The 26,205-nt window shown below is 43.7% G+C and overlaps 1 protein-coding gene across 3 annotated transcripts in view; it reads right to left on the bottom strand.

The window, feature by feature from the left end:
• LOC123999724 (zinc finger and BTB domain-containing protein 16-A-like) overlaps positions 1 to 26,205 on the bottom strand; it is a 147,527-nt gene that overhangs the window by 101,745 nt on the left and 19,577 nt on the right. The gene's annotated exons all lie outside the window — the stretch shown is intronic.

The raw sequence follows: 26,205 nt of genomic DNA, 5'->3' as shown, positions 1-26,205 counted from the left end.
CTCAACTGAACTGCCACGACAACAGTATACTCCACTGAACTGCCACAACAACAGTCTACTCCACTGAACTGCCACAACAACAGTATACTCCACTGAACTGCCACAACAACAGTATACTCCACTGAACTGCCACAACAACAGTATACTCCACTGAACTGCCACAACAACAGTATACTCCACTGAACTGCCACAACAACAGTATACTCCACTGAACTGCCACGACAACAGTATACTCCACTGAACTGCCACGACAACAGTATACTCCACTGAACTGCCACGACAACAGTATACTCCACTGAACTGCCACAACAACAGTATACTCCACTGAACTGCCACAACAACAGTATACTCCACTGAACTGCCACAACAACAGTATACTCCACTGAACTGCCACAACAACAGTATACTCCACTGAACTGCCACAACAACAGTTTAGTCATCTGTTTGGTTAAGCGGTTGAATAATCTAATAATAATCTATGCCTTCAGTATGGAAACATTCTGGAAGTGCATTAAAGATAGGAAGTCCTTAAAATCTTTATATTCCTGGATGGAGTCGACAAAGGCTTTCCTACTATTGCACATTGGCGTGTTAATATTAACGTCACACGTCAGCTCATCAAAACAAAGAGTCCAATCAAAAGAAATGAACCGAATAGAAAAAGAAATGAACCGAATACAAAAAGAAACTTGACTGCTGCGCTTACGCCTTTACAGCTACTTCAAAACATCTCTCCGCCGAAACCCAGGAACATTGCCCTCCTCCTTTATCGCCTTTCATCTTTCCAATCCTTTTCTAGCCTCCCTTCTCGACGGCATTCTTAAAACAACTTGAGATGATACTTGGCATACAGGCGAGGGGGCAAATGGAGAGAACAGGAGAGGAAAAGACGAGACGGCATTGGAAAAGGAGGAGAAAGAGGCACGTGTATAGATTGGGGCAGGGTCACCGTAAAATAAATGATAAATTGTAGAGTGAGTGTTTGCCCTCAATGTGCCTGGAAATGGAGAGGCTGAGTGGCCTATCTGGGGGAGCCAGTCCCATTAGTCTCCTCCTCTGGGGGGGGGGGGGGGTCTCACTCGGGGCCCTAAGAAGCACGCACGCCATCCGTCCCATGTGCACACACAGTCAGATTAAGGTATTTGTCAAAAGAGGGGGCCAACAATGTGGCAGGGAGAACATAGAGGGAGGGAGAGAAAGAGGGAGGAGGAAGGGGAGCTCAAGCTGTCCGTCTATTTGCCTCACTAGCTGCTTTTTAATAGAGATCTCAGTCAGGTGTCGACACTGCTCTGCCAAAACATTTGCATAATGATGATTAATCTTAATTGACATAGTGGCATTTGCACTTTTTTGGGTTCTTCCACCGAGCTATCCTTTAGTGGTGGCTAAGATTAGCTGTTCCTTGCCTCATATACACAAGGGTGAAAACAACCATCTATGATATTTAAAAAACAGACATTTTTACATCCAGAGGCTGATATAACCACATGTGGGAGGGGGAGCACTTGTAAACAAAACTGTAATAACGCAAGTGATGGCTAGATGACACATCGGTAGATGATCCTAATGATCCATAAGTGGCTACGAGATGCCTCTGGCTCTGCCAGCGGTTTTTATTTTGGTATTCTTTCCCCGATCTCCAGAGCCGTGCGGTGAGGCGAGGGTCTTTTTTCCACAGGCGTTTCCAGCCCATTAGGACCAGGCGAGCCACGCAGATGACGACCATCAGACAGCGTGAGGGGGAGATTGGAGCACGATAATACAAAGGGATAAAAAAATAAAAAAAGAGAAAACAGGGATACAGAAAAACAAACAAAACGAACGCCATCACAGCTCGGGCCCTATTTTAATGGCATTCATAAAAACAAATGCCACATCCATTTCTTATTAGCCCAGAGCCGTCCTACACATGTCAATGACTAGCCCCCTTTCCCCCCGCTGCGAGACGTTCATATGAATTCCCAGCCACACTCACACATGCTGCAAGCTACGTGCTAAGCATAGACAAGTAGCAGGCAGGCTGGGAGAAGAGGGAGGGAGGAAAAAGAGAGAGAGCCACTGCCTTTCATCCCTGGTACAGAGGCGTTATTTATAATACCCAAAGATTACCACCCCCAAATTTGCCTGGGGGTACAGGGATAGATTCAGCAAGACAATATTCTTGAGGTAAAAAGGGAAATATATTAAATTAAATGAATTTACAAGGGAGGGTGGGCGGTTGGGGGGAGGGGGAGCATAATAGCGCTGCATTAAGGGAGAGGTCTGTTGAATGCCAAAAGGATATTCGTTTCCATAATGGCCCAATGTTATCAATTGAATTATTGCCTGTAATATCAGCGTTAGTGGTCGACTCAAAACCACCCGCACTAATCAATTCCCATTCACACTCTGCCATCATTATCACGGTCTATGTCATCATTACAGACCCAAACCCGTGGCTCTAACATGGCTTCTGCTGGGAGATTGGTTAAATAATCACCGTGTTGACTGGCTCGCTGCTGTTCGGTGCCTCTCGTCGTGAAAGAGAGTGGTTCTCGAGCAGCAGTCCCAGACAGTGGAGGTGTATTGGTGGTGGGGAGAGAGAGACTGCAGGCGTTGAACAATGCTCAATTATGTCGTCCAGGGGAACGCGACACAGCGCTCCTTTCATTATCCCTGGCTGAAGCCTCTTTTCTGTGTAGTCAACAGGCAGAACTGGAGTATTAGCCCCACACATTGGCTCTGTACAGGGCCCCGACATAGGACCGCCACTCCTAGTAGCCATACCTGGAGACATTATTTCCGCCTAATCCCAGGTTTTATGCCTGAATCTCCGCCAAACTTAGAATCTGGGTTCCCCCCGTCTTTTTCTCTCAAGAATTTACCATCTGAAGTATACTATTAGGTTTATATAAATACTTCGTTCAATAGAGAATTGCATCAGAAAAACAATAGTCCAAACCCTATGCCTCTACCATGTATGGTTCAAAAGTTAGATCATTTATTTACTCAGAGAATAGAATGTCATTACGGCCATGGTCAAAAACTGGTTGCTGTTTAATAGAACTCAGTCACTGCTCTGCGGGCAGAACGGCACGAACGTCAAATGTCAACTGACAAGCTAGGTAGTGGCTGCACGATTGCATGCGATAACAGGGACTTACATTTTTTTAAATCTGCAGAATACAAAACAAAGAATTTAGCCAATATACGATGAACAAAAATATAAATGTAACATGCAACAATTTCAAAGATTTACAGTTCATATAAGGAAATGAGTCAATCAAAATGAATTCATTAGGCCCTAACCAATGGATTTCACATGACTGGGAATACAGATATGGATCTGTTGGTCACAGATACCTTTAAAAAAGGCAGGGGTGTGGTTCAGAAAACCAGTCACTATCTGGTGTGAACACCACTTGCCTCACGCTGTGCGACACTTCTGTCAAAGAGTTGATCAGGCTGTTAATTGTGGTCTGTGGAATGTTGTCCCACTTTTCAATGGCTGTGCGAAGTTGTTGGATATTGGCGGGTACTGGAACACACTGTCGTACATGTCGATCCAGAGCATACCAAAAATACTCAATGGGTGACATGGCTGATGAGTATGCATGCCATGGGAGAATTTGGACATTTTAAGCTTCCATGAATTGTGTACAGATCCTTGCGAAATGGGGCTTGTTGAAACATGAGGTGAAGGCGGCGGATGAATGGAGAAGCGGATGAATGGAGAAGCGGATGAATGGCACGACGATGGGCCTCAGGATCTCTTCACGCATCTCTGTGCATTCAAATCGCAATCAATAAACTGCAATTGTGTTCATTATCCATAGCTTATGCCTGCCCATATCATAACCCCACTGCCACCGTGGGGCACTCCGTTCACAACGTTGACATCAGCAAACTGCTCGCCCACACAATGCCATACACGCTGTCTGCCATCTGCACGACACAGTTGAAACTGGGATTCCCAGCGGCCATCGAAGGTGAGAATCTTCCTACTGAAGTTGGTTACGATGGCGAACTGCAGTCAGGTCAAGACCCTGGTGAGGACGATGAGCTGAGGAGCTTCCCGAAATGGTTTCTGACAGTTTGTGCAGAATTTATTCGGTTGTTGAAACACTCAGTTTCATCAGCGGTCTGGGTGGCTGGTCTCAGACAATCCCACAGGTGAATAAGCACGATGTGGAGGTCCTGAGCTGACGTGGTTTGGCCGGTTGGATGTACTGCCAAATTCTCAAACTACGGTATATTATGCGAGAGAAAAGAAAAGCACATTTTCAGGCCTCAGAAATCGCAGCCCAAATAAATCCTTCAGAGTTCAAGTAACGGACACATCTCAACATCAACTGTTAGAAGAGACTGCGTTAATCAGGCCTTCAAGGTCTAATTGCTGCAAAGAAACCACTAACGGACACCAATAATAAAGAGACTTGCTTGGGCCAAGAAACACAAGCAATGGACATTAGACCAGTGGACATCTGTCCTGAGGTCTGATGAGTCCAAATTGGAGATTTTTAGTTCCTTTCACTGTGTCTTTGTGAGACGCAGAGTAGGTGAACGGATGACCTCCGCATGTGTGGTTCCCACCGTGAAGCATGGAGGAGGTGGTGTGATGGTGTGGGGATGCTTTGCTGGTGACGCCGTCTGTGATTTGTTTAGAATTAAAAATGCACACTTAAACAGCATGGCTACCACAGCATTCTGCAGCAATAAACCATCCCATCTGGTTTGCACTTAGCGGGACCATCATTAGTTTTTAAATAGGACAATGGCCCAACACACCTCCAGGCTGTGTAAGGGCTATTTGACCAAGAATGAGAGTGATGGAGTGCTACATCAGATAATCTGGCCTCCACAAATCACCCAACCTAAACCCAATTGGGATGTTTTTGGTTGAGTTGGACCACAGAGTTGTTCTGGGATTGATTTGCACTTTTTGCAACAAAGTACGTTAATCTCTAGGAGACAGAACTCATCTCCTTCCTGAGCGGTATGACGTCTGCGTCTACTATTGTGTTCATACTTGTGTACTATTGTTTGTACAGATGAACGTGGTACCTTCAGGCATTTGGAAACTGCTCCCAAGGATGAACCAGACTTGTGGAGGTCTACAATTTGTTTTCTGAGGTCTTAGCCGAATTCTTTTGATTTTCCCATGATGTCAAGCAAAGAGGCACCGAGTTTGAAGGTAGGCCTTGAAATACATCCACAGGTACACCTCCAATTGTCACATCAAACGATGTCAATTAGCCAAAAGCTTCTAAAGCCATGACATCATTTTCTGGAATTTTCCAAGCTGTTTTAAGGCACAGTCATCTTAGTTTATGTAAACTTCTGATCCACTGGACTTGTGATACAGTGAATTATAAGTGAAATAATCTGTCTGTAAACAATGGTTGGAAAATTACTTGCGTCATGCACAAAGTAGATGTCCTAACCGACTTGCCAAAACTATAGTTTGTTAACAAGAAATTTGTGGAGTGGTTGAAAAACGAGTTTTAATGACTCCAACCTAAGTGTATGTAAACTTCTGACTTCAACTGTATATCCTCCCCAAAGAAAATTAGTTCTAATTTTCATGGTGTGATTAGTTCACTTCACGTTGCCATAGAAACGGTCCATCTCAACGTAGATTGACCAGGGTTAGAGCAATAGAAAGCTACCTATCTGGTGACGAAAGTGACAAGGGTATCAAGTTGATTTTGATTGGTCCAAAGAGTGAAAACACCTCAAATGTTACCACCTCCCAATGCAGAAAATGGAGATGCCCCCCCTAGCAAATGGTCACAACAAACTAACGTTCTTATTTAATCAACACTGTTAAGTACAAGCATATTAAAGGTTGTAATATTGTAGAGAACAATCTGATGATTAATTGTATGTGATTCATAATAACATAAGGCACCCTCTTGAATTTAACCTTATTTTACCACATTCTAGAGCAGTGAGTGAACACCCTATATTCTATTTATTTTTGCATTTTATTTCACCTTTATTTAACTAGGCAAGTCAGTTAATAAAAAAAATCTTATTTACAATGACTGCCTACCAAAAAGGCACAAGGTTTCCTGTGGGGGTCAGGGGCCTTGGATAAAAAAAAGAAAATAAATACAATATAAATATATAGGACAAAAAAACACATCACAACAAGAGAGACAACACTACATAAAGAGAGACCTACATAGCAAGGCAGCAATACACGACAACACTGTATGGTAGCAACACAACATAACAACAACCAGGCTTGATTCGATTTAATCATAATTGGAATGTGAGGATTTTTGAAAGAAAAAAACTGCAACACATTCAAATAGTTGCAGTTGCCATTATGAGTACATGCGTGAAACAGAGACCCGTGTTCACAAATTAATGCCATGATTTGACATTCCCTGACACGAGGATAATAGCCTTGTCATTTAATCAAGGCCTCAACGCAGTGGTTCAACACAACCAGATGGAATGAAGAAAACGGCATATGCGAGATATCACAGACATCTATATCTGCAAGCCCACCCGATTTATGGGCTAAATACTGTAAAATAGCAATGACAGCTATACCCCCCTCTTTCTGTTTAGTCTCAAAAGCAACCAGAATCTTCCTCGCCACCCGCCATCTGAAATTAGACATTGTCTTTTTCTATGTCACAGTTTGTTATGTTCTTGTTTTCTTCTGTTCCCATTTCTTGATCCTTCAGATCTGAGAGGTTAGTGGCGTGCTAGAGCTAGTGCAGTGCGGCGGGAGCGGGGCCCGAGCTATAAAAAGACCCAGAGTCTTCCCTCTGCCATGCATTATTCATGGGCATCACCTTCCATCAAGTGGTAGAAACCTCAAGGATGTCTAACTTTAGGTTGTGTGTTTGAAAAAGGGGAAGACAAGAGGAGCTAGGCTGAGGCAACGTTCCCTCTGTGCTGCTGATGTGTATAATTTATTCCCGGTTCAGATGACATCAAATACTTGTACCCTCTTGAGTGTTGCAGTTTGCATCTACGATGCTTAAGGGAAAGAGAGAGATGTTTTATCTTCCCTCCCGCTCTCCCTCTCGTCTTTCTAGCTCAGTCATAACGAGCGCCAGCACCTGTTACATCCATAAAGATGACATTCAACAACAACAACCTGTACAACGCAGCAGAGTGCTCCAAAAAACAAGCTCGCTAAACGGTGAGACAAACTTTTGGGACAGACCTATGGAGCAATCACGAGCAATGTTGTTGTTCAGGCTACGCTATTCCACAGATGCTGTTTATGGTTTGCTACATTCCATCCAGATAGATCAGTTCATATCAGTGTCAGAACCAGTGTATGACACTCACTGTAAACAGTTTTTGTTTGTCTATCGTGTTTTCTGGGTCACTGGAGCGAGAGGCCAGAGAGACTCGCGCAGACCAGTATGACAAGGAGGCCATTATTTCAAACTTTTGGCTTTAACTCTCAAAATATTATGCAATGCCTTCTGGATTGATTTACTGTAGACCTCTGTGTAGCCCAGAGTTGAGCACATTTTAAGAAAGCATATAGCGGGGCATGGCCGAAATTAGTACCACAAATGCAGCCATTATTTGCGACAAAAAAAGCTGAATGTATCTTAAGAGGCCGTTCTTGGAAAACAGCTTTTACAAAGATCAATTTAGTAGGTCATATTTTGATATTTGAGATGTCCAGGGCAGATTGTTTGTGACGCAGCTGACCTCGGTAACAGTGTGTGTGGTAAATATTATGCCCTCTCGTTGCTGTGCCTCGTGGTCGCTCAGGGAGGTTCAGGTGGCAGTGTGGCACAGCAGTGGCAAAATGCTAGGTATCTGCACTGTCATTCCCCCCATGTCCGCTTTCCAAGAGCGCCCGCGAGGTCCCAAATAGCCCCAGCCAGAGCACACAGAGGCTGCAGTAAACAAGTCCCTATAGCCTGGGCAGGGAGGAGGGCGTGGGGTGGAATGAAATCCAGTGACCGCTACGTGCAGAGTCACCACTCACCCACTACTGGAAGCCCTTTATGACACGAGTCGACAGACTGAGAAAAACAGTCAGCGAAAAGACCTGCGACAGTCAGCCAGCCAGTCAGAGCAGGGCAATGCCAGGAGTGTCAGCCAGATTGAATATATGCTATTCCATACTGACCTACATTCATATGTGAGGGGGCCATTGAAATATAAGTTAATGACGCCGTGTCTGGTGACATTCTGTGTGGCACAAAGGGGCTGCTTTGCTCTGTTTGGCTGGATAATGTGGCGGCGCATGGTGTCTGTTAAACTGCATTAGTTATAATATGAGCAGAACCATTTTGGCCATTTCACTCTGGGTGGCAGGGACTAAGTAGCTCTTTGGGAGAGAGAGAAGGAAAAAAATATCTGGGAAAACTGCTGACAGCTTTTTGGCCGGAGGGGCGGAATTCTGAAATGCCTCTGTATGACAGGCCAGGGTCATTCCCTAGTCAGGGAGCAGACTTTCCCTGACCCTGTGTTTCTAAGAAACGACTTTGAGGACTGTGTGTGTGTGGGGGGTCTAGGGGGTAAACTCATCCCCAGTCTAAGCAGCATGGTAGAGGGGAGGGGTGAGGTGTGTGTGTGGAGGGGGGAGCGTGAGGAGAAATCGATACGGCTGCTGTGAGTCACTCGCCACTGTGCCTTTTGGCCGGGCGTGGAGGCAGCGGTGGGGGGGGGGAATCAAAACGGACGCCTTTACAAAACTAATAACTATCAGTGAGGCTGCCCTCCAGACAGACGTGTCAGTCGGTTGTGTTCTGATAGAGAGAGCCAGGCACAGGCACAGCAGGCCAGGACAGAGCAGGTTGGAGCACACAGGGCTGGGAGCACCACTGGCTGGGCTGCCTGGTAACAACACAAACTGCCATAGGGCCTGATGAGTGGGGGGCTGAAGTATTAAAAGGCAATGGGAAGACACGGCCAGGTAAATGGAGAAAGTGTGGGAGTATTTCTGTGCTTTTAGATAAAAGCAGATTCACAGCAAGAATATTCTGTATGACAAGGAGATGTTCTAATGGCACCTGAAAAGTCCATTATAACTTTCATTGTAGAAGAGTTCTTATAAATCCTAATTTAGGAACATTAACAACTCCCTCAATGCTGAATCATTTAACCAAAAATCTGTCCCACAGTTCCTTATATGAATGAAGAAAACAACAGTTTTCTCCTGAGGAAGTGACAGAAGCGACACAAGGGCAGTATAATTTCCTATCCACTCGAACAGAGTTGGAGTCTCCAAATGTCCTTGGGGTTGGTTAAATATCTGCCAGCTGGGGCATTTTTTATTTTGTGTGTCGTCGTGAAAGAAAGAACAGAGCCCGATCTTGAATCAATCATATGTACAATGAATCCAATAAGCATGACTGGAGAACGCACCTGGGGTCCTTGGGCGGCGGCTGGCTGTGGTGGTGCCCGCTTGAGCGGCCACTCCATTCCCGCTGCTCTGTGTCACGTCTTTCAACAGATGCCACGTTACAGAATAGGTCATTAATAGCACAGTGGGCCAGCTTGTCTGAATCTCCCTCTCTCACACACACACACACACACACACACACACACACACACACACACACACACACACACACACACACAATATGTCTCCATTTGCCTCCCAGGAGCAGCGGGCCCTGGCCACTTTACTGTAGGCCACGCTTCACCTAATTATGCCAATCAAACAGAGGTTCAGTGGGAGGGGTTGGGCCAGGGGGAAGAGCGAGGTGGGCTAGACTGTCGATTTTCATTCACACAGCCCTCGCTCAGGCCTCTTTTACACAATTTGCAAGAGTGGAGAAGGTTTTACATATTGATATTGACCCGTGCGATGGCAGAGAGGCGCCTCGTACACAGCTTCATCCACTAAACGTCGGCTTGGTCGTTGCTGGCCACAATTGCACTTGTCAAAACTAAAATCTGCTTGGTTTACCAGCCATGAGCACCAAGCCACAAACCCCAGTTGCAGAGGTTTCACCACCAGCTTTCCCTTTCCTAGATTGGTGGCGGGGAAGAATAAAAACAATGATAGAAGGCTATTTGAAGAGGGTAACATATCTGTGAGGAACTATTTTGCCTTTACTGTTATTCTCGAAGGCAATTTCTATTCATCTACAGTATTCCATAGTAAAAGATATTCTCAATTTCTTCAAAGTGTTGCATAATTCATAGCACAATGGCTCCAGCCGCCTCAGTATCTCCCCTCGGGGTGCTGATCAGATTTAAACAGTTGTATTTAGTGCTGGCCAGACTCTGGGGAGGGTACCAAGGCCACATGATGCTTTAGTGGGCTGCTAACGTGGCGGCTGTGTTTTAGCACTGATAGACCCCCGCTGCATTTAAATCAGCATCTTAACAAACATGTTCCCAACCTCCCCTCCTCCTCCGCTGGAGAGAGAGAGAGAGAGAGAAATGTTACCTGAGACAAGCAATTTACCTTTTTTTGTTGTTTGCCTGACCTAGAGAAAACAATTTCAAAGGGTCTTCCTGCGGTCTTAACAGCTTCGCTTGAACAGGTAGGCACCAGGCCGCCTTTTTTCCCTCAGAAGATGAATTGGCGAGCTGTCTACTTCAGACAGGGCGAGTAGTTGTGTTTCTGTAATGGGACACTGGAAGTGTCTTTGATTAATGAAAGAGCGATACTGAGCTGTTAGGGAACCCAGCGCACTGAGAGAGCGATTGAGTGGCGGATACGTGCCGACAGATGCCGGATCCCGGTGAGAAGAAGGGGGTTGGGGGATGAGGAGGAGTCCGGATATGTTTCTCTCCATTGTGGGGGCCCGAGTCGCGCAGAGAAATGGGTGTCAAAATGGGTGTCAGGCACATTCCTCCAGCCTCAATGAGAAGTTGTAATTGAGGCTCCCCTTCACTGATAACGACCAGAGTGTTTGGTGACTGATACAGAACACAAACCAGTACAGCCTCAATGGACGTGGACACTGTTCCATTTCATAGACCAATTCTCATTGGGAGACCTTAAAGCCCAAATGAAAAAGGAATGCATTTTTCCCAAAAGCACAACTGAGGGAAGCAATGCCAGTGCTGCTGAGAGCTTGACAATGATTTAGAAGTAGTTTTTTTTTTTTTACACGTTGTCCATTTTGGAAGCCAAGTACGAGATGTTCTATCACTTGGTTGTCTAAAAATGTGTGTTCCATCTCTCATTTGGACTTTTCCCCCATCTGGGACAAGTCACAAACCTCAGGGAGAAAAAAAATACATGATTTTACAAAAACATGCTTTTTTTTTTTTACAAAGACACAGCGCTGGAAAGGTTCATATTTACAGAACAGTTGAATGTCCGCTCATATGCCATTGCTCCTGCCGAAATATTGCAATTATAAATAACTTTTGTTACAAATAATTAATTTATGAAAATAAAGACTGATGTAATGGAACAAGCTCATTGATAGAGACCACACATTACAAGACAGCTGCAAATAATGGTCGCTTCTAACAAAGCCTTGTTGTTGTTTGTAGTTTTGCTAATACACATTTATTGGCCAATGGTATTATTACGGTTTTAAATGCAAGAACACATTTTATTGAGCTGATTAGTTTGCCTGGGATTTTTTTTTGTTGACATGTCTGGAGAACACATTATGATGAAGGGGTTTTCCTGTGAGAAGGCACTTATTAACCCTCTGGAGCATCACGTCATGCCAAAATGTTCCAAGATGGGTTTTCTTTTGTGTTTAGGGTTTCTCTCTCACCCCAACCCCCCCTCTTCTTTCTTTTGGTGCATAGGACCTCGATTGGATTATTTTGGGGGGCACGGAAGAAAGGATGTTTATGTTGGCCTTGTTTCTAGGCGGCGAGCCCTCCAGAGGGAGTACATTCTTCACCCAAAGCATGACTAAAGGTATGTGAACCATCTGGACAAAGCCACTGGCCACAATGGCCCTACACAGCCAAGTCCCATGGCCAGGACCGGGCTCACACAGTGGCCTTTCATTGAGTGGGCCCAGCACCTAGATATCCATCTGCTCCTGTGGGGTCAACCATTTCCACTGTTATCCAGTCAGTGTGTGTGTGTATGTGTGTGTGAGCGTGCGAGTGTGTGTGAGCGTGCGAGTGCCCTGGTCCTTTTCCTGGCACAAGCTGGGTGAATAGGACCATTTGTGAGTGAGTGTGTGGAGTGGTGTGATTCCGTGACTCTGTAAATCAATAAACAACCCACTGGTCAGTTATGAACAATGCACAAAAGCAATGTGAGAAGTCTGACCTAATGTTTAAAAGTGCAAACACACTTTTAAAAAAACACCTCACGTGCAGAATACACCTAGATAAAAATATACCACTTGAAATTCATTCCAGGAATGCTCATTAGAGGCAACACCTGGCTCTCATGGAATGTCATGTGAGCCAATCATTACTGTGCATATCTGTAGGGAATAGGGATGCTTGGACTATACTCTGACAGTGGGATCTATACTATTCTCTATGAACAAGCTTGATGCCTGCTATAATGTCTGAGTCGTCCTGGGCAATGTGCCTGACTAGATAACACAGTAGGAGGGAGCAGCTGATGCTAATAAAGAAGCCAAATTTGATAATCACCTGAGACAGTCAATTTGCTAATAAGGGATTCTAATTAATTCATCAATGTGCATTTCGGCCGGCAGTATTGTCAAGAGCAGTCAAGTGCCGTTTGCGCTCTCTCCCCTCTCTGTTATTGTCTTCAACGCAAGAGTAGCTCAAAACGTTGATATCAATTTCGCTCAGCGCATGAGAGAATTGTGTTCGTGGAGAAAGACAACAATTAAAGTTCAAGTGGGCTTACCACCAGACGCGTGGCTCTATCGGTCTTAACTGATGGATAGCGGTTGCACTGTTAAGGATGTATATAATAGGCAACTGACTGCGTGTTGGGGGAGTAATGAAGCTGCCATTGGCCACACATGACGGTAATACATCATAGTACAGGAAAATAACAACTTGCATACATTCAGGGTGAAAGTTTAAACAGGAAGAATAAACTGAGATCATAACGTGTTCCAAACCGCAGAGATGAGCCAGTGGTTTTAACAAGAGATCTCATAAAACAACAAGGACCAAATTAATTAATTTCACTTTTAATTTGTTATGAAAATGTATAATTGCATACCTATCCTTCTGACATGCTATAATCTGCATGAAAACAATTATAATAGAAGAGCTGGCTTATTTCAATTTAAGATCCTCAGACGCAGTAATTATAAACTAAGCTGAGAGAGGCCCATTCAGCTTATCAATGGATTACACTCCCTGTCGGTATTGTCCATTCTATGTGGACAATATGCCCATTCTATGCGTTCAGGTCAGGGTTGAGGCTTAGGTAAACTGAACGCTGTGGTGGTCATGTCGAAGGCAGTAGTGCCCTCTGGGCTGAAACTTAGCCGCCCCTATCCCCTTCAGGAAACCAACGGGTTAAAATGAGTTAGGGTCGGAGGGGGGAGGGCGGGAGAGGGAGGAAGAGAAGGGTGGGAGAAGAGCTCACCCACAGAGGGGGCTAAGTAAGTACAAACGCTGACGAAGGAGTGAGCGGACGGACGTATAAAGCCCCTTTTTACTCCCCTTTTCATTCCTGTGACCTAAAGAGACCTCCACCACACAGGGTAAAACACACATTTAAATACATTCATGCCATTTTGATGTTGATGTCATTATCTATATTTGTTTAATAGTGAAATAACAGGCAACTATATCAGAAGTGAATGTTTAGATGAGTACTGATTATTTGTCCAATAAAAAATAAAAACAACATTTTAATACAAATAAAACAGAACAGCCATTACCACCTACAGCTACTGAAGGAAGTGTCTGTATCCTAAATTGTTCAAATGTTATTGGGTCATGGACAAGACAACACGCCAAAAAAATTCCATTGCTGGAGTTGGAGGGGGAAGGAATTTATGGAGGGGAGGTCTGGGGGTCAGAGGTGAACCCTAGCATTCAACAGTCAGCCTAAAAGCCAGAGATAAGAGCTGAAAGCATCCTGTGTGTGCCTGATACCAGCCCCTGGGCAAACAGATACAGTAAAAGCTTGACCAACTGGAATCCTCCACTCTCTTAGGGGCCAGAGTTTCGAGCTCTTCTTAAAGTCAAACTGGGTCAGGGATTGGCCAGAGTGGTCAGTCATTCATCAGCCATGCCCTAATGGCCAGGATTTATTCTGTTACTAGAAATGATCTTCGTCACAGGGAGAATAGCCACAAGCGGACAATGCAAGGCAGGCATCCATTTCGAACATGTCAATTGGATCTAAATAAAGGGGTCGCGGGGGTCGTCCGGACACTCACCACTCCCTGAGAGCCTGTTTGGGTATCGGCTCCGGCGTTTACTTATCTTCAGTGTGCGTGACAGTACAGAACAAGGGCCTGGGTCTTTGGGATTGTTTTTGGGGTGGGGGTAGAGGGCAGGTGGTGACAAGGTCTTGTCTCTTGAGCTGACAACTGAGCGTGCCACATCCCTTAACCCTAACGTACACTATCTGGCACCAGCCAAATACCAGAATCAAATCTCACTTCACTCAGGTGGTTTGGCACAGTTGTTGGTTTCCGCTGAGCAATGGTAAGCATGTTTGTGGTGGAGTGAATAGTAAGAAACTGTTCTTTCCAGAGGTCACCTGGACTTTTAGGAATTACTTCATGTATTTACAAGTCGACTGACATTTACAGATTACACAGTAGACCGCAATTAAATCAGTAGACCGCAATTAAATCAGTAGACCGCAATTAAATCAGTAGACCGCAATTAAATCAGTAGACCGCAATTAAATCAGTAGACCGCAATTAATCAGTGTTGAACAGTGACCTAAAATATATTCATAAAATGTGGAAATACTAAAGGCCTGGACTTTTGTAAGTCATGCACCCAGTGATCTCTAGTATGCTATGTGACATCCGTTTCTACACCAGCTAACAATACAAAAGGAGAGCGGGTCTTTTCTTTCACTACCCCTTCCTTATTTCCACCCTGCCTGCCTGGCGAAGGCCCGTCAGCAGCTTCTCTCCACAGCTCTAACATGGCACGACGTCACTGACACAGGAAGTGGTTGGTCACACCGACATACAGTATGTGTCACACACAGAGGCACGCACATAAGCACACGCGCAATTATTATAGTCAAATGTCTATTAAAAAGTGGGCTTTTCTCAAAGCAGGTCTATTCTTGGAACAAAACACAATAATTGATTAGAAAAGGGATTCATTCTTACGACCGAACCACGCTGGAAAATAAATCCTCCGCAAGACTGCATTTCCAAGCCAATTGTTCTATTAAATTGACACTACACCGCATTCCTCCGCAAAATGGGACATGTTCAGCTGGTGTTTGCTGGCGAGTCCGCTACCATGTTTCAATAACAGAAATACAACAGCAATTGTTCCGGGGTCTTTAGAAGCATTGAAATGAGATCCTTTCAAGAAGGCTCTTGCTTGTTTCCTGTTGGCAACATCCTGGCCACCAAACAAAAAGCAACTGAGGCAGAGAACGGTGGCTGGCATTGGAACATAACAATATCCCTATTTAATTAGCTCTGTTACAAAGGAGAGCTTGCTGTTGTCGTCACTGTTGTGAAGGTATACATTAATGGACCAGCGCAAATACACTCCACTGCCTAAGCCCAGGCAATATACAGCTCTGTATCCTCCAACCAGGGAGTAGAATCAATGTACGTTAGATACCTTGACCTGGTAAGACATGACAAGTATGACAATATTGTTTAAAAAAAAGTTTTTGGACTATGAGCACAGAGCTTTGTGATGTAGGCCTGTGTCCCTAAAACAGACAGTCTCCATTGATAACACCAGTGGAGCAAAATGTCACCTACATTGCCCTCTGAAAATATTCAGACCCCTTCTTTACAGCCTTATTCTAAAATTGATTAAAAAAAATGTTTTTCCCCTCATCAATCCACACACAAAACCCCATAGAAAGGTTTGCAAATTTAAACAAATAAACTGAAATTGTACATTTATATTCAGACCCTTTACTCAGTACTTTGTTGAAGCACCTTTAGCAGCGATTACATCATCGAGTCTTCTTGGATATGACGCTACAAGCTTGGCACACCTGCATTTGGGGAGTTTCACCCATTCAGGTCGTTGTCCTGTTGAAAGGTGAACCTTCACCATAGTCTGAGGTCCTGAGAGCTCTGGAGAAGGTTTTCATCAAGGTTCTTTCTGTACTTTGCTCTGTTCATCTTCTCCCAGTCCCTGCCGCTGAAAACCATCCCCACAGCATGATGCTGCCACCACCATGCTTCACCGTAGGGATGGTGCCAGGGTTCCTCCAGACATAACGCTTGGCATTCAAGCCAAAGAGTTCAATCTTGGTTTCATCAGACCAGAGAACCGTGTTTCTCATGGTCTGAGAGTACTTTTGGCAAACTTTTGGCAAACTTGGTGGAGTGCTGCAGAGATGGTTGTCCTTCTGGAAGGTTCTCCCATCTCCACAGAGGAACTTTAGAGCTCTGTCAGAGTGACCATTGGGTTCTTGGTCACCTTACAGACTGCTCAGTTTGGCAGAGCGAGCAGTCAGGGAGGTGTATTGCTGGTTCCAAACTTGTTCCATTGAAGAATGATGGAGGTCACTGTGTTCTTGGGGACCTTCAATGCTGCAGAAATGTTTGGTACCCTACCCCAGATCTGTGCCTTTACACAATCCTGTCTAGGAGCTCTACGGACAATTCCTTTGACATCAATGCTTGGTTTTTGCTCTGACATGCACTGTCATGCACTGTCAACTTATATAGACAGGTGTATGCCTTTCCAAATCATATTCAAATCAATTGAATTTACCACAGGTGGATTCCAATCAAGTTGCAGAAACATCTTAAGGATGATCAATGGAAACAGGACCCACCTGAGCTCAATTGCAAGTCTCATAGCAAAGGGTCTGAATACTTATGTAAATAAGGTATTTATTTTATTTATTTTTTATAGATTAGCAAATAATTTTGCTTTGTCGAAATAAGGTATTGTGTGTAGATTGCAGAGGATTATTATTATTATCTTTCATCCATTTTAGAATAAGGCTGTAACTTAACAAAATGTGGAAAAAGTGAAGGGGTCTGAATACTTTCCTTCGGCACTGTATATTTAAAATGTCTCTCGGGGAGTGTTCGCTTGAACCAGAGTAAACACCGAGAAGCGTCAGGTTTAGGCCCAGGAGATTAGGGTTGGCTGCGCCACAACAGCCCACCAGAGAAAAGAGAGAATGCCCAAAGCTGTAGAGCTACCACTACATTTCCTTCACTCAATGAACTAAACAAAACTTCTCCCATTATGGATAACTCACCGAAATATTCTCAGAAAAAAGTGGGGGAAAAAAAAAAATATATTTTTTAAATTGCTGGAAATTCTTGAGATGTTTCTTCAATATATCCTCAGAATTTTCCTTCCTCATAATGCCATCTACTTTGTGAAGTGCACCAGTCCCTCCTGCAGCAAAGCACCGCCACAACATGATGCTGCCACCCCCGTGCTTCACGGTTGGGATGGTGTTCTTCGGCTTGCAAGCCTTCCCCCTTTTCCTCCAAACATAACAGTGGTCATTATGGCCAAACAGTTCTATTTTTTAATCATCAGACCAGAAGACATTTCTCCAAAAAGTATGATCTTTGTCCCCATGTGCAGTTGCAAACCATAGTCTGGCTTTTTTTAATGGCAGTTTTGGAGCAGTCGCTTCTTCCTTGCTGAGCGGCCTTTCAGGTTATGTCGATATAGGACTCGTTTTACTGTGGATATAGATACTTTTGTACCCGTTTCCTCCAGCATCTTCACAAGGTCCTTTGCTGTTGTTTTGGGATTGATTTGCACTTTCCACACCAAAGTAAGTTCATCTCTAGGAGACAGAACACTTCTCCTTCCTGAGCGGTATGATGGCTGAGTGGTCCCATGGTGTTCATACTTGCGTACTATTGTTTGTACAGATGAACGTGGTACCTTCAGGCATTTGGAAATTGCTCCCAAGGATGAACCAGACTTGGAGGTCTACAATTCTTTTCTGAGGTCTTGGCTAATTTCTTTTGATTTTCCCATGATGTCAAGCAAAGAGGCACTGAGTTTGAAGGTAGGCCTTGAAATAATACCACAGGTACACCTTCAACTGACTCAAATGATGTCAACTAGCCTATCAGAAGCTTCCAAAGCCATGACATAATTTTCTGGAATTTTCCAAGCTGTTTTAAGGAACAGTCAACTTAGTGTATGTACACTTCTGACCCAGTGGAATTGTGATACAGTGAATTATAAGTGAAATAACCTGTCTGTAAACAATTGTTGGAAAAATAGCTTGTCATGCACAAAGTAGATGTCCTAACCGACTTGCCAAAACTATAGTTTGTTAGCAAGAAATTTGTGGAATGGTTGAAAAACGAGTTAAATGATTCAAATCTAAGTGTATGTAAACTTCAGACTTCAACTAATTAATCAGAATAAAATATATGTGGATCCACCACCCTTTTTGTGCCTTTCATTTATAACAATGAAAACGTGTAAAGAGCCATCGAAATGAACAGATACATTAACTACATAATCTGCAACATCAGTTCCTATAACCTGTGACTGAAATAGGCACTGGGGAGTGGAGACAGACGTGAAGAGAGGGAAATCCAGGTGGGTTTTGCTCCTCCACACCTGTTCCAACTCAGTGGCCTTGTGGTTAGAGTATATACCCTGAGATTACATGGTCGGGAGTTCAATCCCTGGCTGAATCGTACCATAGACTAAAAATGGGACCTAATGCTTTTTCTGCAGGGCACTCAACATTCACTCTATCAGTCCTGAGATTCCAGCAAAAGTTTGACAATTAGTTGCATTCATGAGTTTTATTGACAAATAAATAAAACAATAAGGTCCGCCAAAGCAAAAACCTGATAAATGTATATATACACAAATGCTGTAAATTTAGAAATTGTTTACTGACTGGGAAATGAACTAATCTGTGACAACTTTGGAGTTTGTGACAGCAACTATGTGAGGTTATTACAGTATTATAGACACTGTGTCCTGGGAATCCAATGGGACAACCCAGAAGTCTGTAACTCAGACACACAATGTTTAAAAGGGGATAGTCCAAAAGGCATCGGCGTTATGGTGGGACTCATTGGGTTAAAGGAGATTTGGGGTAAAGCCGTGCGATAGACGAGCATCCTGTCCAGGTGGTGTACTTGTACATCAAGCTGCCTCACACCACAGAAACAGGAGGAGATAAGAGCATGAGCCATTCCAGCTCACACAAGCCAAGGCCTGTGCAAGGCTACTTACAACTGTTCACAAGTGTCGCTGGGTGCTAATGGCATGATTAGCATGAAATGAGAGGTTAATTTGTATCGTGTAAGCCCACTCACAGCCGCTTTAACCAGGGGCGCCCAAAAAGGGCCTCTTCAAGTTCTCAAAGCAGATACAAGACTGACTGGTTGTTTTGACTATGTGCTCTAATGATAATTGCACTGGGAAACATCATTTATTTCATTATTACACATTTACTTTGTAGACAAGCAAGACCCACATTCAATGTCTAAATACCTAAAAAAATGCCCAAAAGCAAATCAATCCTGAACTTTCACCTTATGTTTCATATATCCGCTAAAGTTCCTGTGAGAAACGCAGATACTTGTTGCAGCTAAACGCAGCCTCAACACCTTTTCTCAGTATTGTTTTTTTCTAAAGCCTTAGTTCTATTCTAGGCCTTGGCACTGTAGAATAGTGTTGACACACCAAGCCAGAGGTAATGTATTCAGATTGCTCCCAGGTCCACAAAACCTGCCTGGTGTCTCTCTTCTGAGGACTTTGTTCATCCCCCATAATTGTACTTAAGTAACAGACTGTGTGTGTTCGTGAAAGAGTGCAGAGTGTGTGTGTGTGTGTGTGTGTGTGTGTGTTCACTTTCTATGAACTAGAACTGATCGTTAAATGACCAATTCTTGGTTAACGTGCAACTTCAAATGTTAGAGATAAGATTAAGTGTAGTTGAACTTACATCTCATTACTGGGTATTGATCGTTCAGCAAATGATGGTTTATTATATTAAGCCATCAATAACTACTTATGCCAATCACGTGTGCTTTTCTAAATTTGCCTGATGGACTAATTGAGCAATAGGTAGCTACGGATCTTATAACAGCAGGCAACAGAAAATGTGACCACTTGTCTGAATGGATATTCTACTTCAACATCATACACATCATTGAATGGAAGGAAATGGTCAAGATCACTACTCTAGTTTTCAATAGAGGTAAATATTGGCTCACAGAGTTTGACTCAAAGCTCCAGTGCAAGAGTGAGTTATCATATGACACATATAACAGGTAGTAGAGCAACAGCTATTCTCTGTGGGCAGAGACTGTCCTAGAAAAGAGAGACCTCTATCATGTGGACAAGGGAGCTGGAAAATGTGGCAGCAGAAATTGGCTGGGGATAAGACGACAACCCCCCCCCCCAGTCTCTCTCTTCCACTCCTCTGCCATGTCCCTCATGCCCAGGTGCAATCAATTTCCCCCTGGCATGTGCCAACTCCGAACTGGCATAATATTGTCACTCACCAGAGATATGCCATTGTAAGAAGTGGTTGGGTAAGGGGGCGTCAAGACGACATCTTCCAGACGTTACAGCTCTAAGGTCAAGACAACATCTTCCAGACGTTACAGCTCTAAGGTCAAGACAACATCTTCCAGACGTTACAGCTCTAAGGTCAAGACAACATCTTCCAGACGTTACAGCTCTAAGGTCAAGACAACAGTTGCTTCAGTCGTTTAATAATAAATGTCTGAACAGCCTGTAATAATTCATATGACTCATCACTGAAACACGGAAAATACAGATCGTATACTACAGTCACCCTACAGCACTGATGTTTACAGTTTAATATCTGCGGTGCAGGAAAATGTTGGCATTTTGCTTTTCCTGTCTGCTTAATTGGCATCGTTAATGACCTTTCTGAATTAATTACAGGCCCGTAAAATAAGTATTTTTGGACAACACATTCCTTATAAAAGTCTTACTGGCATTTCTATGGCTTTTACTTGGTTTTATGTAGGCCTAGAATGCATGTGTAATGCTGAGTTGAAGTCAGTTCGTTACAAGTTTGCATTCTACTCCCACCGAAAAGACTTCAGATCAACAATCCAGCAAAAGTGAACGCCCAAAATGTTCCCGAAAAATACTTAAGATACTTTGGGGAAATGGTTTCATCATGTACAGAAGCATTATGAAATGAATTGCATCTGCTCTCGTGTTACAGTATGAGTGTTATGAACCCAAGTGTAGATTAATAATGTTATAATACTGTAGATATGAACTCCTCAATGAGGAAGGTAATGTATATCAATGGAGTTAGAAAATCCTCCTGCCCATGTAGGATAAATGCTCCCTCTTTGGGTCCAGAAGCATCTTTTCTCCCCACAATCTCCCCTAGAGATGCTTGTTATTGAGGTGGAGACAATACTATGGCTTCTCAAACCACGATGTCGAAGAGCCTTTCTGAAACCCAGACACGCACAGTCACATACAGTCTCCAGAGATGCTATTCAGAGTGCAGACTGTGCTGCGTGGCTACTGTATGTGACGTCAGTCAGGCTTTGAAGTAGCTCAGCCCCAAGGTTTGTTTCTCCTAATGTTGTGAAAGATCATTAACTGAAGACTGACCCCCTTTGTTGCCGTTTGTCCTCCAACAAACGGTTAGCATTTTTTATTTGACCCCTTCGTCTCTGTGTGTGTGTGTGTGTGTGTGTGTGTGTGTGTGTGTGTGTGTGTGTGTGTGAAGTGCGCACACATGCGCGTGTTGGGCACCTTTGGGAGTGCTTCCATCTTCACACACACACTCAAGGCTCCTGACTGTGATGGAGAGGTCACAGGATTTTATTGGGATATATGTTGACAGAGGCAGAGTGAGCACGGACGTGTTGATGTGACCAGCGTGATGCCCATGCAGCCTGTGACTCACTGTGAGACTACAGCCAGTAGTTGTTGATTTGAGTTTCTGTTTTGTAAGAAAAGTACTTGTATTTGTTTTCAACTGGAATGGTCAAGGAGCTTTTAAAACAACCAACCCCCACTTCTGTCACACCTTTCAACATGCGTTTGCTTTGTGTCCATGTATCTGCATGTGGAGGATTAAACACAGATACATGCACATCAACACACATACACTCTGCTACAAGAAAATATCAAGTAAAGGCTCTTCCCACTTGAGGGAAACGGGCACAATCAAAGAGATCACACCAAGAGATGAACAGCTGTCTGGCTCGAGACTTTAGTTTTATCCCAGTCACTCTGAACTCCGTTTGTACACAGTGTGCAAATGTACACATTGGAAATGCACATAGGGATAACAGTAGAGATTAATACAAGCACAGATAACAAAAATAATGTTTTCAACCAGTGAATGTGTTCGAAAAATGGAAGCAACAACATGTGTGGGTAATGTCTCGCCAAGGTACTGAAGAATGGTAAATATTCCCATCTGCTCTGCGGATAAAAGCAGCCTTCCTCTCTCGTCTAGGAGAGCCAAAATCGTCAACCGTCAAATATCAGAGAGCCATTTTGAAAACACCATGTGTAAATACACATTTACAGTACATGAACACACTAGTGTTTTTTCAGACGCTCTGAATAACATCAAAAAAAGGTTTGAGGCCATGGACCGCCAATTTTAACATTCTCTTCGTGGTTTTCTTTTGTGAGGTGGGGTGGGGGCAGTGGTGGTGGTGTTGAGGCAATCTGGGTCTCAAGACATCTAAGGTTCACAATTTGTTCCAGTGCCACTATTAATGTGTTGAAGGAGCGGGCTCAGCGGGGGGTCGAGGGCTGGCTCAAAGGGCCCTCTTCTCGGTGTGGAAAAGCGAACACACTGAACAAAGGTGGGGGTCGGGACCTTGAGGCCATGTGAAAGCTGTACCTCCCCGGACTCGGAATGCTTCTGCAGACACACTGGCCGCGCTGTGCTGGCCTTTGGGGTTGCAATAGGGAGGCAGGCCTCCGTCGCATTTGTTATGGTTCACGGCGAGGAAAATGTCACGACTCCCGACTCGGAGGGAGGAAGAAAAGAATGGAGCCCTGTGAAGCTGGGTGTCGACCAAACAACAACAATAACAATAACGACGAAAAACAATGACGCCGAGCGAAGAAGACAGAAATGTGGGCACTAGATATTTGTTCATCCGTTTGCAGGGCTCTAGCCCCCCCCCCCCACACACACACTACTGTGGGCTTTGGGTCTCCTCAATGATATGTCAAGGGTATTTGGAGAGAAAGACTAAGAGAGGCAGAGAGACATTGTAATGCAAACCCCCCTTTCTTCACATTGCAGCTGGGTCTCTGATCCACAACATTCAGACAGACTTTTTCAAAATGTCACGGTGACTTTCATGTGCCACACAAGGGGTTTTGATGTAAACGCCCGTCTCGTTCTCAGGGGTCACCAGATCAGTTAGACGAATAACTACTCGGGTTTACAACAAATAGCTGACATATGCATTTGTCCTGTTCAAGGCAACATTCAGCTCCAACAAAAGCTTAGAGCTGTTTTTTTACACTAACGACAATCACAACATGAATGATATATAACCTTTCTGATCAAACACCATATTCAACTTTTTCCCCCTCATATCTGAAAAGGCATTATCAAGATAATCTAAATACCCAATAGAAAAAAAGTATAGTCTAGCTGCAGATCAAAGAAATGACATATTCAACAGGCCAAGACTCACATCTGTTCAAGATGGAAATGGATTCTGTTTGATAGTTCTCTATGACCGCAGGCAAAATCTCTTTATTTTTTAAAATGTGCTGTTTTATATTTAATTTAAGGCCGGTTGTTGTAGACATGCTACTAAAATACTGAAGAATAAATATCAACTGTTACTGAAAAATCCGTATTTCATGTCAGGTTACATGAATATTGTCTAATGGTTTCCATGACCTTCATCTGTGACGTGGTAAAATGTTGTATGTACTGTATTACATTTCTGCATGCAAAGTGTGTATTCTCTCCCATTTACGGTGGTTCAATGTGCTATTCAATTCACTATGGTGTGTGTGTGTGCGTGCGTGCGCACGTCTGTCTCTGTCAATAACCTACTTGCATTCAGTTGGATTTTTTTAAAGCAGTGTGTGTTTGCTCTCTTCTTGTGGTAAATACAAAAGGTTTATTTTTAACCATTCCACCACAGTGGACAACAGTGACCGGCTGACAGCTAGAGAATGAAGTTGAGCCACTACTTCATCACAATGGTGGGATAGAGAAGAGCATGCCGAGACAAAGAGAGGAAGGGAGAGGAGAGAGAGAGAGAGAGAGAGAGAGAGAGAGAGAGAGAGAGAGCAGAGGGCAGGAGACCCAGTATCTCTACCATTACAGGGCAGAAAACCCTTCTGTTACAACTCTGTTTCAACTGACCAGTCCACATAGAAACTATACTACCCAGGAAGGCAATGCTGCGGTGAAATTGGTGGGAAAAAGTTGGTAGAATGTTAATGACGGGCCCAATGCATGCTGAATTTGGCAGGAAATAAGGTTTGCAAAAAATTGTGAGAGGAGAATGACTGAAATATATTCAGCGCATCAGTTTGCAGAAAAATGAACATTTATTGTATATTCTTGGTTAATTTGCAAGACTAACGTCAAATATATCAATTATTTTGACCCTACATGATCAGTGCCACAATTCAAACTATTTAATATCAAAGCAGCTCACAAAATCTTCAAACCACAATGAAATTCTGCCCACTCGGCATTCAGCCAAATGAGGTCATTCCGTTTTTGGGACATTCCCCTGAATATCAGCGGCAGCCATATTGTCATTGTTCATATTGTCACGGTTATGAAGGAAATAAAACGGTTCTCTTATTCGCTCACTCACTGGTGTTCAGTCATCCAAATTCAATGACTCTGTCAAACACGGCTTGGGTTGAGGAGAGGACTGACCAGTTGGATGGCAGGCCTCTTTGTGTTCTTAAGGACAATGGAGTGAGAAGTGGGGGTTAACCCAGACCCCAGGACCTCTCCTGCCCTCAACCCCTCCCCGTTAAGGCCCTGCCCAGGCAACCTCTGACCCTAGGGTCACTGTGTCCCTAAGAATAATAAAATCTGTTCCGACAGACTTTAGTTATTCATATTGTACGGCCATTCCTGTTCTTCACCAAGCATCCGTTTCTCATCGCCAACGGTGAAAACAAGATTATGCCAAGATTAGAGGATTCTCCTGGCAGATGGTGCCTTTTCCCCCCTTGCTCAGAGCTCGGGTGACTTTCCATTTCTTTGTCAATTTTTTTATTAATTAATTTATTTTTTCATCGCCAAAGAGGATTTGATCATTGAGTCCTATAAAATTGTATATGATATTGATGCGCCATTATTGAGATTAAGCTAAATACACTGAAATCAAACTGCTTGGGTGAAATTCCAGCAGTGGAGTAGGATTATTTAATCACAAGCTGTGCAAAGTTACTAATGCTTTTAGTTTTTGAATATCTTGATTGTGCAGAGTAGTGAGTTCATTCTTATGCATGTATCAACAATGACCTAACTGGATACAGAGAATTAGGTTACATTCTACAGTCAAATATTTTTACATTTATTGTACTAGTGGCTGAAAGTGGTTGCTTAAGTAATGTACCGCAGAGTTGGGGTGTCCACAAGGTATAGAATTGTACTTGCCTAAATAACACCCTGACAACAAAAAGCTCCCTCCATTGTTGTGAGCATTAATCTGCTGACAGACAGTAAAGGCTTCCCATCCAAAACAGTTTGTGGATATATTATGACATGTTTTTGTTCGTTTTGGTCTTCAGTACGGGTTTTTTCGGCAGTTCACGCACAATATTTTTTCTCGAGGCAAGCAGAAGTTCAGAAGCATTAGTCTACGCCCCTTCGTCCGTGATTGGTCAACAGTAGGGATTCTTCGATGAAGTGTTTGTTGTCATTCAACGATAGACTCGTTCTCATGCACAGCCACAAGATGGACAAAGCACTATTGCTTAATTTTTGTTTTTGTTGTTTTTGTTTTTCAAGTTAAGGTATTTTAAGGGACTATGTGAGCACACTCGTTCGGTTCTACAATACTAGCCGAGTTCGGCTCGGTGCCAGCCGAACTGAAGCATGCGGAAACCTTAAGGTCCCCATCTTTCACATCCACGCTGCACTTTTCCTCACGCCCACCACAGACGCACTGTTATTGTTCTAAAACTTTGCCTGAGTGACAAAATGATTTACTGAACAATAAAAATACCCATTTTCTCTATGAAGCAGCATCCACTGGAAGTTGGGCC

This window comes from Oncorhynchus gorbuscha, linkage group LG16, assembly GCF_021184085.1.
Source record: "Oncorhynchus gorbuscha isolate QuinsamMale2020 ecotype Even-year linkage group LG16, OgorEven_v1.0, whole genome shotgun sequence".
NCBI classification, from domain to species: Eukaryota; Metazoa; Chordata; class Actinopteri; order Salmoniformes; family Salmonidae; genus Oncorhynchus; species Oncorhynchus gorbuscha.
This window is presented reverse-complemented; position numbering and strand designations above follow the sequence as displayed.